This window comes from Pipistrellus kuhlii, unplaced genomic scaffold, assembly GCF_014108245.1.
Source record: "Pipistrellus kuhlii isolate mPipKuh1 unplaced genomic scaffold, mPipKuh1.p scaffold_m20_p_3, whole genome shotgun sequence".
Taxonomy (NCBI): domain Eukaryota; kingdom Metazoa; phylum Chordata; class Mammalia; order Chiroptera; family Vespertilionidae; genus Pipistrellus; species Pipistrellus kuhlii.
This window is the reverse complement of record NW_023425529.1, coordinates 47858657-47869085: the sequence shown is the minus strand read 5'-3', so window position 1 is coordinate 47869085 and position 10429 is coordinate 47858657. Positions and strand designations below refer to the sequence as shown.

The 10429-nt window shown below is 46.9% G+C and overlaps 2 non-coding genes across 2 annotated transcripts; one reads left to right on the top strand and one right to left on the bottom strand.

Moving 5' to 3' along the window:
- The first annotated feature begins 2710 nt into the window (after window positions 1–2710).
- On the top strand, window positions 2711–2867 carry LOC118731122. The gene has a single exon (XR_004991814.1). It is a non-coding gene; the product is annotated as a U1 spliceosomal RNA (small nuclear RNA).
- A 6801-nt stretch (window positions 2868–9668) lies between these two features.
- On the bottom strand, window positions 9669–9750 carry TRNAS-CGA. Its single transcript has one exon. It is a non-coding gene; the product is annotated as a tRNA-Ser (tRNA).
- Between the last annotated feature and the right edge of the window lie 679 nt (window positions 9751–10429).

Below are 10429 nucleotides of genomic sequence, written 5' to 3'. Positions count from 1 at the left end.
ACACCCAAACAACGAGCCTCACCAGCCAGGGTCCACTCTAAACATTTTATTTTTAATGTGTATATTGATTTTTTTTTACAGAGAGGAAGAGAGAGGGATAGTTAGAAACATCAATGAGAGAGAAACATCCATCAGCTGCCTCCTGCACACCCCCTACTGGGGATGTGCCCGCAACCAGGGTACATGCCCTTGATTGGAATCGAACCCGGGACCTTTCAGTCCGCAGGATGCTCTATCCACTGAGCCAAACCGGTTTCGGTCCATTCTAAACTTTTAAGGTAAAAAGTATGTGTGGGAGAGCAAGTTGGTTGCTTTAATTTTTTATTTCAGTACATAGATTTGAAAAAGTCAACATTTTATACATTGCCAAAATAACCACTTAATATGTTCTTGACCTAATACAAACCTATATTCACATTTTCCCAACTGTCCCAAGAAAAGTTTTAGAGCTAACTTTTGTCCAAGCTGGGATCCAATCCAGGAACTATGCATTACACCACGTTAAGTGTCTCGACTCTTTCCTAATCTGGGTTCTTGGAACATTTTTGTTGTTCGTTAATCCTCACCTGAGGATATTTTCCCATTGCTTTTCAGGGAGAGCTGGAAGAGGGAATAAGCAGGCATCTTCAAACTACGGCCCGCAGGCCACATGCGGCCCGCAGAGGAGTCTGATCCGGCCCGCCAGGTTTTTTGGGCAGTGAGCGCAGCCGAGGTGTTACAGTAGGAATTAGTAGTTCATATAGTCCGGCCCTCCAGCTCTCTGAGGGACCGTGATCTGGCCCCCACTTTAAAAAGTTTGAGGACCCCTGGATAGGGGGAAGAGAAAGAAAAACATGGATGTTAGAGGGATATATCGATTGTTTGCCTCCCCCCACACACACATAATGTGACCCACCGGGTGTGGAGTGCGAACCTGCCACCCAGATACATGCACTTGACTGGGAATCGAACCAAGACCCTTCAGTGTGCAGGCTGGTGGCTCTAACCACTGAGCACACCAGCCAGGGCCAACACTTTTTTTTTTTTTTTTTTGGAACACGAACTTATTGAAGAGGTTGGGTGAGTTGTCCTAGAGAATGGTCTTTTGTATTTGACAGGCTTTTTTTTTTTTTCACATAGTCCTTCAACTTGTTCCTCTGGCTGCTATTTTTGCTAAACAGAATTAGATCTAGAGTCGGAGATTTAAGTTAAACGGTCTGGGGGTAGAAGACATCACAGGGAAGATGTTCTTTATGTTGTGTAACATCAAGAGACCGAGCCACTTGTTCTGCCACTAGCCTGATCTCACTGTGCATTGTAAAGCTGGTTGGATACGGACGTGCGCCCTGAGACAACGGGTCAGCGGGCACTGCAGCCCTGGTTGGTTGCTGCTATGCAAGCAAAGTGGCCCAGTATTGCCAAATCCTATGTTTCAAGAACTTGGTTCATCCTAATGTTTATGCTAAATCTCACCACTTAAATACTAGTTTTACTTCTTTTAAAAAATGCTTGTGGGCCAAAAAAAATGTAGGGTCTACCAGTTTGCAAACTCTGTTTTAGGCTGAAATAGCAGCATGGATAAAAACAAGTGGAGCCCGGCTGGTGTGGCTCAGTGGTTGACATCTACCTATGAACCAGGAGGTCATGGTTCAATTCCCGGGCAGGGCACGGGCCTAGGTTTTGATCTTGATCCCCAGTGGGGCATGCAGGAGGCCGCTGATCATGGTTCTCATCATTGAAGTTTCTCTGTCTTCTCTGAAATCAATAAAAATACATTTAACAAAAAAATACAAGTGGCGATGAAGGATATGTTGAAGACGGAAAAGACTAGTTAATCTGGAGCATAGAATTTTTTTAAGGGAACAAGGCTAGAAATAATTTAGGGCTAATGCTTGGAAAGCCTTGAGTACATGGCAGGGTATTCGGACTTTAATTTTATAGTAAGTTTTTGAGGAGACTTCCAACTCGTGATTTTAGTGGCAGTGGGAAGAGAAAAATTTTGTGACAATATTAATATGCTTTGCAGTAATTTATGTGAGGGGTCTAGAGCTTGAAAAAGCAGGAAAGAGGATAAGAGACATCCAGGGAGAAAAAAATTGACAGTGCTTAGTAACTGACTAGATTCACTCAGCCAACATTTACAGCATGCTTGTCATGTGCCAGACGTGGTGCTAGGCATTTGAGATACACAAATCACAGAGAAACAAGTCTTTGAAGCAGTGGTGGGGAACCTTTTTCCTGCCAAGGGACATTTGGATATTTTTAGCATCATTTATAACAAATAATCAATTTTAAAATTAGCCTGCTATATTTGATCAAACATTTATTGAACTCACCCCTAATGCTTTGGCAGGGCCAAAACGATTTTGTGGGCCTTACATGGCCCGCAGGCCGGACATTCCCCACCCCTGCTTTAAAAGAAGGTTCAGCTTGGTAGATGCATGTGAACAAATCATGGGAAACACAGGATAATATGTTGCTAGTAGATAAGGACTAAGTGGGACGATGAGGAGGAAAGGGGTCAACTACCCACCTGATGGGATGGATGCCGGAGGGAAGGCTTCTCGCAGGAGCCATTGGAGCCGAGTTCTGAAGGGTCACACGTTGGCTGTGAAGGATGGCATTTGCTGTGAGTCAGGCAATAAGTCATTAAACATCTAGTCATCTGAACTTGATTAAAAGGCACTGTTATCCTCTCCATTCTTTATGTGGGGCAACTGAAACAAAGGACGAACGTACATGGGGAGACACCATGGTCGCGAAGGTGGTTTTCCCAGGGCGAGGCTCATCCATTGCACTCCGGCTGTGCTGACCCCTGCGATTTCCCCAATGTGGGAAACTCGACTGCATAATTTGTGGTAATGGAGGACTGCGTTCACATTCTTCCCCTGGCCAAAAAAAAAAAAAAAAATCAGTAGGCCCAGCCAGTATGGCTCAGTGGTTGAGTGTCAACCCATGAACCAGGAGGTCACGGTACAATTCTCGATCAGGGCACATGCTGAGGTTCCAGGCTCACTCCCCAGCAGATGGCATACCAATCAATGCTGATGTTTCTCTCAATGATGTTTCTATCTCTCCCTTACCCTCTAAATAAAAAAAAATTTAAAAACAATAAAAAACATTTAAAAAATCAGTATAGGATGGCAGCCCATCATCTTACCTAATAATAAACATGTAAATTGACCATACCTCTGCTACACCCACAGCCAATCAGAGTGAATACACAAATTAATCCAACAAAGATGGCAGGCTAATTTGTATATGCAGGTGTGGATCGGCCTGGAGGGGCGGGATGCTTGCTATGTGGGGTGGGGGCTGCAGAGGGAGCTGCAGGAGCAGTGTTCCAGTCAGAGGAGTGAGGACTTGCCAGCTCCCAGGCGGCTGGGAGCGAAACCAGAGGCAGGAAGCCCTATTCTTCCACAGATATTGTGCAATGGGCCTCTAGTTGGGGATAAAGTGAAGAGGCAGGTCATAGCTGGTTTGGCCCAGTGGACAGAATGTAGGCTCTCAGACTGAAGGGTTTCAGGTTAGATTCCAGTCTTGATAAGTGGCCTGATTAGGGTGTACGCTGGAGGCAACCAGTTGATGTATCGCACATCAATATTTCTCTCTCTGTGTCTTTCAACCTTCCTTCCACTCTCTCTAAAATCAATGGAAAGCCCTAACTGAAAAAAAAAAAAAGAAAAAAGAAAAAAGAAAGAAAGCCCTAACTGGTTTGGCTCAGTGAATAGAGCATCCCAGGTTCAATTCAATTCTGATCAAGGGCACATGCCAAGGTTGTGGACCAATCCCCAATAGAGTGCCCATGCAGGAGGCAGCTGATCAATGATTCGCATCACATATATACACACACACACACACACACACACCACACCACACACACACCACACACACACACACACACACACACACACCACACACACCACACCACACACACACCACACACACACACACACACACACACCACACCACACACACCACACACACACACACAAACATACACACACACCACACACACACACACCACACACCACACACACACCACACACATACACTCACACACACACCACACACACACACACACACACACACCACACCACACACACACACACACACCACACACACACACACACACACCACACACACACCACACACACACCACACACACCACACACACACACACCACACACACACACACACACCACACACACACACACACACACCACACACACACACACCACACACACACACACACACACACCACACACACACACACACACACACACACACACACACACACACACACTAGTGGCCTGGTGCACAGATTTGTGCACATTGAAAATAAATTAATTAGAACAAAGATTTTAATATTGCTATTTGTCCTTTCTCTATAATAGAAGTGCCAGCCAATTTCACAATCTATGACATCAAAACACAAGCATGTGCCGAAACCGGTTTGGCTCAGTGGATAGAGCGTCGGGCCTGCGTACTGAAAGGTCCTGGGTTCGATTCCAGTCAAGGGCATGTATCTTGTTTGTGGGCACATACCCGGTAGGGGGTGTGCAAGAGGCAGCTGGTTGATGTTTCTCTCATCAACGTTTCTAGCTCTCTATCTCTCTCCCTCTCTGTAAAATATCAATAAAATATATTTTTTTAAAAACACACACACAAGCATGTGATTGGCGCCAGCAAGGTTTTATATGTATGGTGCATGCACGAATCAACCTAGCCTTTTAAAGATATAGAATAAACTTGCTTAATTAGAGCTGCTTCCTGAGTTAGCTAAACTTTTCCAGCCCAGTGAAGCACCCCAACTTCTCTTTCTGACATTTTTTTCTCTCCAGCCCATCATTCATCAGGAAGGAGGAGAGAGAGATAGAAACATCAATGATGGAGAGTCATTGATGAACTGCCCCCTGCACAACCCCCACCAGGGATTGAGCTGGCAACCCCAGGCATGTGCCCTTGACCAGAATCGAACCCGGGACCCTTCAGTCCACAGGCTGAAGCTCTATCCACTGAGCCAAACCAGCTAGGGCAAACCTTATTTTACTTGTTGATGAAACAGTGTTCTAATAGCGATTTTCAACTAGTATGCTTCAAAAATTTTTTTTCAATATATTTTTATTGATTTCAAGAAGAGAGAAACATCAGTTGTGAGAGAGAATCATTGATTAGCTGCCTCCTGCACTTCCCCTACTGGAGATGGAGCCTGCAACCTGGGCATGTGCCCCTGACCAGAACCCTTCAGTGCACAGGCCAACGCTCTATCCATGGGTTCATCCAACTGGTTATAGCTCTCAAGATTTTTTTTTTTTTTTTTTTTTTGTATAGCATAGTTGGACATTTATTGAAGAACAAGTACAGACTCCCACAGGGGGAGAGGTAGAGTCCCATAGAATGGACTCCCACATAGGAGGGGGAAAGGATCCCCTCAAGAATATTTTTTTAATTTTTTTTTATTGATTATGGTATCACATAATTGTCCTCATCCCCCCAATCCCACCCCAGACCCCTCCCTACATATACCCTCACTCCCTCCCCCCCTTGTCCATGGCCACTGGCCAGGCCCATATGCATGCACACAAGTCCTTTGGTTGATCTCTTCCCCTTACCCCCACCCTCCCCTCAAGAATTTTTTTAAAAATATATTTTATTGATTTTCTACAGAGAGGAAGGGAGAGAGATAGAAAGCTAGAAATGTCGATGAGAGAGAAACATCGACCAGCTGCCTCCTGCACACCTCCTACCAGGGATGTGCCCACAACCAATGTACGTGCCACTGACTGAAATCGAACCTGGGCTGGGACCCTTCAGTCGGCAGACTGATGCTCTACCACTGAGCCAAACCGGTTTTGGCCCCTCAAAAATTTTTAAAACATGCAGTACCTGACTATTTAGTCAAAGGGCACTGACCTCTTTTGCCTTAGATTGTCAATAAAAATAAAAGATGACAACAGCCAACACAACAATAACCATTTGGTGTGAATGAATCAAATTATACCTTTTTTTTTTTTTTTATCAGAGTGGCCAAAAACATATTTTTTTTTAGTGTGCCGTAGAATTTTAGTCACACTAAATTTGATGTGTGCCACGAGATGGAAAAGGTTGAAAATCGCTGTTCTAAGAGAAAAAACGAGGACAGTGTCTCTGAAGCCCATTAAGAAATCAATGGTTTCAAACATAGCACAGATTTCTACCACAGGGTTGTTAAGATAATATGAAGCTGGAGGGAGAGTGTATGCATTTTATTAAAAAAATAAAAGAAAGTAAAAATGTGGTGGTTCATGTCAGGTGTAGTTTTGTTCTGAATTAAAGAAGGATTGATCCATTATAAAAAAAATAAAGCCCTAACTGGTTTGGCTCAGTGGATAGAACGTCGGCCTGCAGACTGAAGGGTCCCAGGTTCGATTGCAGTCAAGGGCATGTACCGGTACCTTGATTGTGGGCACATCCCTAGTGGGGAGTGTGCAGGAGGCAGCTGATTGATGTTTCTCTCTCATCAATGTTTCTAACTCTGTCCCTCTCCCTTTCTCTCTGTGAAAAATCAATAGACTATATATTTTTAAAAGTAAATAAAAACTTTAAAAAAGAAGAAGACTGATCTAGCAGATTAGGAGAATTTGACCATATAATGGAAGGGTACTTGTAGAAGTTTCCTTAGGAGATTGAAATGAGTGGTATTGCAAGCCTAGGTGAGAAGGTAATTCAAGGGCAGATAAGCAAGGCCAAATACCAAACCAGAAGAAACTAAAGAATGCCAGTGGGTAGGATGTAAAAATGGGGAGGGAGGTCTGATTATGCAACGCAAAGAAAGAGACAGGTTGTTGGGATAAAAGGAGAAGGATGAAAGAGCAGGGGACGGCTGGCTGTGGGATGGTAACAATGTGAATTTATCTACTACTGTTCATGAGGATTGGAAGCCTTGTCTCTCACCCCGAAAGTTACAAGGGAAGCATTTGAGAGCGGATTTCCTAAGTACCACACCACCTCTGCCAGCTTCCCATTCTCAGTCCAGATCCTCCATTTTATAAAACCGTGGGGCCTTCTTCCTTTCACAGCATAGTTGTCGGTTGCCCTCTGCTGGTCAATATTGGTGTTGGCTCTGCAGATATTTAAGTCTGAGAGCATGCGCAAAATGGGATTCAGTGGGAAGCCAAGTACTGAATCTGTTAGGTAGTATGACAGTATATATTTGATCACATCTACATGTAAGACTTAGTAGAGTAGATACATATAAAATACAATCCTAAATCCCAAGAAGCTTATAGTACAGTCTGAGTGAAGACTAAAACACGTACACGTACACGTACACTGTAAAAAGCATCCATTCAGAGAGGTGGGGGAGATAGATCAACCGAAAGACTTGTGTGCATACATATAAGCATAACCAATGGACGCAAAAGTCTGGGAGTGAGGGCATGTATGGGAGTGGGGTGGGGGGGCAATGGTAAGATATGTACACATATAATACCTTAATTAAAAAAATGGGGGGAAAGCATCCATTTACTCAATATTTTTTTTTCCTTATTGAAGAGCTTATAGGTGCCAAGAGTTTATATTCTACTGAAGAAACAATCCACATAATAAGATTATTAGGGCATAGGACATGGTGGGCGACAAGTGGTTAGAGAATTGATATTTAAGTGGAGACTGAGTAGAAGGTGAGGCTAAGAAAGATTCTTTCAGGCAGAGAACAGCATGAACATGGACAAATGCTATACCAAGAATTAAAATAATGCCAGTGGATGGAAGTAGGAAATAAGGAAGAGTGGTGAGAGAAAAGAGGTCAAAAGCAGCTATAGAGAGTTTTGGGTTTTTAAAAAATATATATTTTATTGTTTGTTTTTTTCACAGAGAGGAAGAGAGAGGGATAGAGAGTTAGAAACATCGATGAGAGAGAATCACCGATCAGCTGCCTCTTGCACACCTCCCACTGGGGATGTGCCCGCAGCCAATGTACGTGCCCTTGACCAGAATCAAACCTGGAACTTTTCAGTCGGCAGGCTGACTCTCTATCCACTGAGCCAAACTGGTTTCGGCGAGAGTTATTTTTTTTAAAAAAAACATATTTTTAGCCGAAGCCGGTTTAGCTCAGTGGATAGAGCGTCGGTCTGCAGACTGAAAGGTCCCAGGTTCGATTCCGCTCAAGGGTATGTGCCTTGGTTGTGGGCATATCCCCAGTTGCAAGTGTGCAAGAGGCAGCTGATCGATTCTCTCTCATTGATGTTTCTAACTCTCTATCCCCCTCTCTTCCCCTCTGAAAAATCAATAAAAAAATGTTTTTAAAAAAAGTTATAAAAAAATAAATAAAATAAAATGTGTCTATTTAAAAAAATATTTTTTTATTGATTTCAAAGAGGAAGGAAAAGGGCGAGAGAGATGGAAACAGTAATGATGAGAGGGAACCATTGATCCGTTGCCTCCTGCACACTCGGACATGTGCCCTTGACGGGAATCAAACCTGCAACCCTTCAGGCTGCAGGCCCACACTCTATCCTCTGAGCCACACCAGCTAGGGCAGCTCTGGGAAGTTGTAATGTTTCCGGCTACAGCGTGCAGGCTGCAGCACAGTTTTACATGTAGCTTGTGTAGTTCTCTCAGGAACCCCTACTTTCCAAATGAAGGCTCCAGCTAGCGGTGGGTCCAGCCCGCACTCGACCCTGAGAAAAGCGGACAGATGTGAAGATATGTTTTCTTCTATAATTTGTAAAAATTAATTTTTGCAGACGTGTATTAAGGAGATTCCTTGCATGCCATCTGATGAACGGTGGTGGCAGATGGATAGGTCCCCGCTGGAGTAACTAAGACCCTCAAGAGGAAGAGCAAACTGGTGCACGCCATGGAAAGAGACTACGGTGGGGGTGGGGAGCAGACAGTGTGTGGCAAGCGAGGGAACAGCATGAGCAATGGCGTGAACCCCTGGTCCTTTGGGGATCCTTCCTGGAGAAGACGGTGCTGTGTAAATGAAATACAAAAAGAACATCCTCCACAAGCATCTTAGCCATTCCCCACAATCAGAAATGGGGGGAGGGGGGAAGGGAGGAAGAACTGAGTGAGGTGAGTACAGGTTAGAGAAGGGAGTGATTCCCTATCTCGGCGAACACGTGGGAATTTAGCACAGTGCCCGGCACACAATGGGCACTCAGTAAAAGTGATAGTTCCCCACACTAGCTCCAGCGAGGCCTGCGCTGTTTGTTTCAATGGGCCCCGAGCCCTGTGGCACGCGAGGTGCGCCTCTTCAAGGAAATCCCAATGAGAGCACGCCCGGCTTCCTGGGTGTTCGTTTGTAATCAGACCCACCAGACGTGGCTTCTGGTCCCCAAATCCAGAGGTGCCCTCTTTTCCTGGAAACTCCGGTTTTGACTATTATAACACACCAGGCGTTCACATTCCCAAACACAACTGAACCCTTCTTCAAATCCTTCCCTGTTGCCTACCAAAAGCATGAGACAATGTCCAAGTTCCTCTAGCAAACCTGCAGTTACAGAATTCTGAGAGTGCCTTGTCCTCTAGCAGCCCTTATGGCCGTGGTTTACAGGCTCCCCGAGATCACCCCTCCCCAAACCGAAGGGCTGAACGACCTCCCGGCTTCTATTTCCGAGGCAGAAAGGTAAGTGCACGGAAGACACGTGAGAAAACAAGGGATTTCCTTTACACGCCTTGAAGGGGAGAGAGAAAAAAGCGGCCGTCACGAACAGGATTCGAACCTGTGCGGGGAAACCCCATTGGATTTCGAGTCCAACGCCTTAACCACTCGGCCACCGTGACTCCCAAAACTGCGGGCCGCTCCGCGCTTACAGAAGGATCCGCCCGCCCAGACCCGCGCCCGCCGCCGCGCCCCGCCCGCTCGCACCCCCTCCGCGCCGCTCAGAGGGGAACAGCCGGGGTCCCCCCACCCCGTGCCGCTCAGAGGGGGACAGCCCGGGGCCGGGGGCAGGGTGGGAGGGCCACCCGCCCAGCCAAGACTCGGGGTCTCACGGAGGAGCGCAAAGCTATTTGGGGGGCGACGGCGCTGCCTGCACAGGAAGCAGTTGGGGGGCAGCGGCTGGCCCCGGGGGTGGCGGCCTGGGGACCCCTCCCCCGAGGAGTGAGAAGGGGGTGCTACTGGGTCGGGGCATTAGGGGCGGGGAGACTCGGGGAGCGTTTCCACGGGCAGCTCCCGGGGGCGGAGGAAAGGCAGGGGCACCCTGGGGACGGGGTCTGGGGCTCCGGGTATTGGGTTCGAGGGGAAGGTAGAGGAGAAGGTAGAGGGGAAGGTAGAGGGGAGGGTAGAGAGGACCGCCCGGGGCTGGGGCGCCTCCGGCCGCGGCGCCCCCCGGGGGAAGTAGAGGGGAGCCGCTGCCCGGGCTGAGAGGCGGGAAGGACCAGGTGCGGGGCGCCCTCCGGGGCGGGCGCCGGCCGGGGAGCAGCCCCCGCGCCCAGGCCGCCGCCGCCGCCGCCGCCGCCG